Consider the following 6,450-nt stretch of genomic DNA (forward strand, 5'->3'; position numbering starts at 1 on the left):
TACTTCTGGAGTGAAAGTAGGATTGTTTTTAATCGACCTTCAAAAGATAGATGCAGACATGTGACTTCCCATGGCCAATGACATGGAAATGAATATTAAATATATCATCTCTGTGATATGCTTCAAGAGCTCAAATATCCTCCATGTTTCCTTCCTCTTGTAGCAATCACTAAGTAATGTGGCAAATGGTTGATACTCTGAAACCTGTATACTCCTCAGTGAGGAAATCCCCAGCTGACCCTGGAAAGAGCAAGCAAGAAATAGGCTTTCATTGTTTAAAACCACTGAGAACTCGGGCTTATTTATTACTACAGCAAAACCTTGTCTATCTGGACAGGGACAACGTGACAGGGTTTTCTGTGTAAATCAGAGAAGAGGATAAGTTCTGCAGTGAATAATGCATGGCCAAATGGAACCAGCCTGTGAGGACAAAGATCTAGATGTCTTCTGGTTACATTTAGGATATATGCATCTATAGTCTTCTACTCGTTGTTTTCACGTGCTGTGACTTTTCAGTTTTTATATCACAGTTACACTAGCCTTATAAAACAGGTAGAAAATGTTATGGGTGTTTTTCCCTCTGCTTTGGAATAGCAAAAAGAACAAAGGAATTATCTGTTCCTTAATTATTATTTTAATTCAGCAATAGAACCATTTGGGTCAGAAGTATTTCACTTGCAAGTGGAAGATGACTAAATAAAATTAGCTTTAGCAAAAAAAAAAAAAGAAGAAGAAATTAAACAAATTAGTATCTCACATGTAGGAAGGACAGGAGTAGCACTGATAGACAATCTTGGGATCTTTCTCTTTTCTCTTTTTCTTTATGTCTATGTCTGTGTCTAAGTTCTATGTCTTATGCATCTCTGCCTGTCTCAGTCTCCATTTCTTGGTCAGTCAGAGGTTTCTAACTGTATGTGTGTGTCTGTCTTTGTCACTGTATACCAACCCCACCCCACTATCCCTCTCTGAGTTCTCTCTCTCCTTGCAGATCAGCTTAATCTATGTGGTAGAGGGTAACTGTGACCATACCCAGTTCTAGGCTTACACCATTGCCATTTAGCAACCCAGAAGAGACCTTTTCCCATAAGTACAATATTACATATTACAAGACAGGGCTCAATTAACTTTGTTGGGTCACCTTGGATCAATAAATACAGGGATATATGCTACTACACTCAAACATACCTGAGTCAGTATACAATTGTTTTCTGCTATCATAGTATCATATAATTGGGGTGAGAGTGGATCCATCCCCAAAGGAAGGCATGGTATTTATACCAAAAAAAGAAAAAAAAGAAAACAAAGAGAAGAAGATGGGGGAGACACACAATCGCTAGCTAAATAAACAGTAGATAACGACCAAAAAAAAACCCAACAAAACAAATGGGCTTAGCTCTGGTGGAGAATAAATCATCAGCCATCTTCATAATTCCCTCTTTGGTCATGGTCATCAATCTATTCAGGTTTCTCTAACTCCACTTGAGTCCATTTTAATAATTCACAATTTTTTAGAAAATCACCTATTTCATCTAGATTTTTGAATTTATTGGCAAAAAGGTAAACAGGCTTTTCCTCATAATGTCCTTCAAAATGAAAGTCTGTGGCATAATGCTGAGAGCAACTCCGTTAAAGCAATTATCTAGGGAACTAAAGCAAAAGTATTTCAGGCTGCAGTTCTCTCTTGGTTTGACTTAATCCAGGAATAAAATTGAATGTATCTAGAGAAAGGATGGACTGCATAGCCTTCAGGCAATTCTCCATCTATATTGCTTTTCATACGTGAGCTTTTGATAGGTTCTGGGTAGCAGAGATTTCTAGGTTATAACCTCTGAAAAGAATTTGAAGTACAAATTATTTTACAGTGCTCAATTTCATATGTTTCATTGGTCAATCCAAATTGAAAGAGTTGACATTCTCTTATGAAAGTTGATGGCCGGGCGCGGTGGCTCAAGCCTGTAATCCCAGCACTTTCGGAGGCCGAGACGGGCGGATCACAAGGTCAGGAGATCGAGACCATCCTGGCTAACCTGGTGAAACCCCGTCTCTACTAAAAAAATACAAAAAAAAAACTAGCTGGGCGAGGTGGCGGGCACCTGTAGTCCCAGCTACTTGAGAGGCTGAGGCAGTAGAATGGCATAAAACCCGGGAGGCAGAGCTTGCAGTGAGCTGAGATCCGGCCACTGCACTCCAGCCTAGGCGACAGAGCGAGACTCCGTCTCAAAAAAAAAAAAAAAAAAAAAAAAAAAGAAAGAAATTTGAGACACCTAAATAGCACGTGTGTCTGAAGAGAAGATGTTCTCAAGACCACACAAAAGTAGTTCCCAGAATAGTACTCATGGGGTAAAACCAGGCCTTTCCCAGAGCAACTAAACAGCTGAACAAAACACAAAGCAGAGGACAGAATGAAAAACACACAACAAGATAAATCAAGACAGAGGGACAAATAGCATTCTGTGGAAAGTCAAGAAGTAACTGATGTGCTGCTATTAAAGAGTATGGGAAAATGACCTAGACGTCATCAAGAAAGTGCTAGTTGAGATGGCATTATAAGATGAGAAAAATGCTGATGGGTAGAAGGTAAGCAGAGGAGCAAGAGAGAACTTCATGAGCATGTCTTGTGTCTTATGTTTCTTTGGAGTTTAGGGAATGGGCTGAAGGGATAAAGTAAGGGTTACATGATAAGATTAACTAAACTGTTGTCTAGCCACCATGATGTAGGAAAGTTCAGGCTAAACACTGAATGATGTGGAAAGTGGCCCTGAGAGACAAAGGCTTTGCATGTTGCAGCTCCCAGCTGAGCTACCCATTGAGTCCAGCCGCATGAATCACCCCAGATACAATCATATAAAGCACAGGAAACACTCAGCTTCACCCTGCCACAGTTCAAGCCAACATTGAGAATAACAAGCTGTTGTGGTTTGAATCCAGCAAGTTTGGGCATGGCTTGCTCTCGGACATATGCTCAGGTCTGGAACTGCCTGCTTCGTTTTGTGCTACTCTTATGCCACTATTCATTGTGTCTCTTCGCAATCAATCCTACCTCACTCCTGGCCCTAGGAAATCATTTGTCTGCTTTCTGTCTCCAAAGTTTATTTTGCATTTTCTAGGATTCCAAGTAAATGGAATCTCACTATATATCCTTTTTTTTTCTTTTTTGAATGGCTCTTTTGCTGCACAAATAATATATTTGAGATTCTTGTGTGTTGTGTATTCCTTTTTATTTTTCTTTATTGCTGAGAAATATTCCACGTATGGCTATACCATAGTTTATTTATTCAGTCACTTCTTTGATTCTTTTTTTTTTTTTTTTTGAGACAGAGTCTTGCTCTGTCGCCCGGGCTGGAGTGCAGTGGCCGGATCTCAGCTCACTACAAGCTCCGCCTCCCGGGTTTACGCCATTCTCCTGCCTCAGCCTCCCGAGTAGCTGGGACTACAGGCGCCCACCACGCCCGGCTAGTTTTTTGTATTTTTTTTTTTTTGAGTAGAGACGGGGTTTCACCGTGTTAGCCAGGATGGTCTCGATCTCCTGATCTCGTGATCCGTCCGTCTCGGCCTCCCAAAGTGCTGGGATTACAGGCTTGAGCCACCGCGCCCGGCCTCAGTCACTTCTTGATGGACATTCAGGTTGTTTTCAGTTTGGCGCTATTATAAGTAAAGTTGCTACAGATTTCATAAACAAAGCTTTATGTGGATATATACTTCCATTCTGCTTAGGTAAATTCCTAGGTGTGGAATTGCCAGATAAATGATAACTATATGCTTGACTTTATAAGAAATTGTAACATTGTTTTTCAAAGTGTGTGTACCATTGCACTTTCCCTCTAGCAATGTATGAGAGTTGCGGATGCACCATATCTTTGCCAACATTTTATACTGCTAGTATGTTTCATTTTTCAAGGCATTCTGATGGATAAATAGTGGTATATCACTGTAGCTTTAGTTTGCATTTTTCTGACGGCCAATAATTCTGAACATCTTTTGATGTGCTTATTGGCCATTTGTATGTCTTTTTTGGCTCAGTATCTTTTCGAATATTTTGCTCATTTATTATTGAGTTGTTCATCTTGTTTTTGAGCTGTGAGAGTTCTCTACGTATTCTTGATACAAGTATATTTTTTACATAAGTGTATTGAGAATCATTTCTTCCAATCTGTGTCATGGCTTTCATTTCCATAATAATTTCTTTCAAAGAACAAATGTTCTTAATCTTGAGGAAGTCTAATTTATCCTCTTTCATAATTTTATGATTTGTACTTCTTGTGCTCTACCTAAGAAACTATTGCCTACTCCAAATTCATAAAGATTGTCTCCTATAACTTCTAGAACTTTTATCATTTTGGCTTTTACATTTAGGTTTATGATCCTCCATTTCAAGATAATTTTGTGTATAATGTGATGTATATGCTGAGATTTTATTTTATTCCATGTGGATACCCAGTTATTTAATGCCATTTGTTGAAAATAATTACCATTTTATCCATTGAATTATCTTGAAATCTTTGTCAAAAATCAGGTAATTGTATATACAGACCTATTTCTGGACTCTCTATTCTAGCCCATCAATCTATATGTCTGTTCTTATGCTAATATTCATGATCTTGAGTTCTTAACTTTATGGCACTTAGAAATTAGATAGTATAAATTCTCTTCATTCTTAATTTTTAAAATTGTATTGGACATTTTAGGTCACCTGCATTTCTATATACATTTGATAATAAATTTGCTAAGATCTACAAAAGAGAGCCTATAGGAATTTTGATTGGGGTTATGTTAAATTGATATATCAATTTGGAAAACTTTTAAATTTTAATAACATTGGGTTCTCCAATCTATGAACATGATATATATCTCTGTTTTTTCTTTTTAGATTTTCTTTTCTTTCCCTCAGAAATGTTTGATACTGTTCTGTGTTCAAGTGTTACATATATCTTGTAAAATGTATTTTAGATGGTTTATTTTATGCTATGTAAATAGCATTCGATTTTTTTACATTTGATTTTCCAAGTGTTTCATTGGTAGGATAAAAAAAATCAAGAGTATTGTATATTGAACTTGTAGCATGCCATCTGACTAAATTCACTAATTCTAGTAGTTTTTGTAAAGATTCATTAGGATCTTTTTTACCTAAACTATCATATCTTCTGCAAATGGAACAATTTACTTCTCCATTGCCAATCTATATGCCTGTTATTTCTTCTTTCTTGCCTATTGCAACAACCAGGATCTCTACAAAAATATCAGGAAACGACAGATGCTGGAGAGGATGTGGCGAATAGGAACACTTTTAAATTGTTGGTGGGAGGGTAAATTAGTTCAGCCACTGTAGAAGACAGTCTGGCGGTTCCTCAAGGATATAGAATCAGAAATACCATTTGACCCAGCAATCCCATTACTAGGTATATACCCAAAGGATTGTAAATCATTCTACTATAAAGACACATGCACACATATGTTTATTGTGACACTGTTCACAATAGCAAAGACTTGGAACCAACCCAAATGTCCATCAATGATAGATGGGATAAAGAAAATGTGGCACATATATACCATGGAATACTATGCAGCCATAAAAAAGGATGAGTTCATGTCCTTTGCAGGCACATGGATGAAGCTGGAAACCATCGTTCTCAGCAAACTAACACAAGAACAGAAAACCAAACACCACATATTCTCACTAATAAGTGGGAGTTGAACAATGAGAACACATGGACACAGGGAGGGGAACATCACACATCAGGACCTATGATTCAGGGGGTTAGGGGAGGGGTAGCATTAGGATAAATACCTAATGTAGATGACAGATTGATGTGTGCAGCAAACCACCATAGCACATGGATACCTATGTAACAAACCTGTTACATATGTTCTGCATATGTATCCCAGGACTTAAAGTATAATAAAAAAAACAAGAAAGAAAAAATATATTGTATCACAGTGATAAACACCTTTGCCTGTTCCCAGTCTTAGAGGGGAAGCATTCAATCTTTACTATTTTTGTTTTGTTTTGTTTTTGAGATGAAGTCTCATTCTGTTGCCAAAGCTGGAGTGCAATGGCATGATCTCAGCTCACTGCAACCTCCACCTCCTGGGTTCAAGTATTCTCCTGCCTTAGCCTCCTGAGTAGCTGGGACTACAGGCACCCACCACCATCGCTGGCTAATTTTTGTATTTTTAGTAGAGACAAGGTTTCACAATGTTGGCCAGGCTGGTCTCAAACTCCTGACCTTGTGGTCCGCCTGCCTCAGCCTCCCAAAGTGCTGGGATTACAGGCGTGAGCTACCGCACCTGGCCCCATCTTTACTATCAAGTATGATGCTAGTTGTAGGTTCTTCACAGGCTCCACTTACCAGGTTGAAATTTTCTTCTATTTCTAGCTTTCCAGGGTTTTTTTTTTTTTTTTTTTTTTTTTTTTTTTTTTTTTTTTTTTTTTATTTTTGTTTATTTTTTTTT

Source organism: Rhinopithecus bieti, unplaced genomic scaffold (genome assembly GCF_001698545.2).
Source record: "Rhinopithecus bieti isolate Rb0 unplaced genomic scaffold, ASM169854v2 scaffold_5476, whole genome shotgun sequence".
NCBI classification, from domain to species: domain Eukaryota; kingdom Metazoa; phylum Chordata; class Mammalia; order Primates; family Cercopithecidae; genus Rhinopithecus; species Rhinopithecus bieti.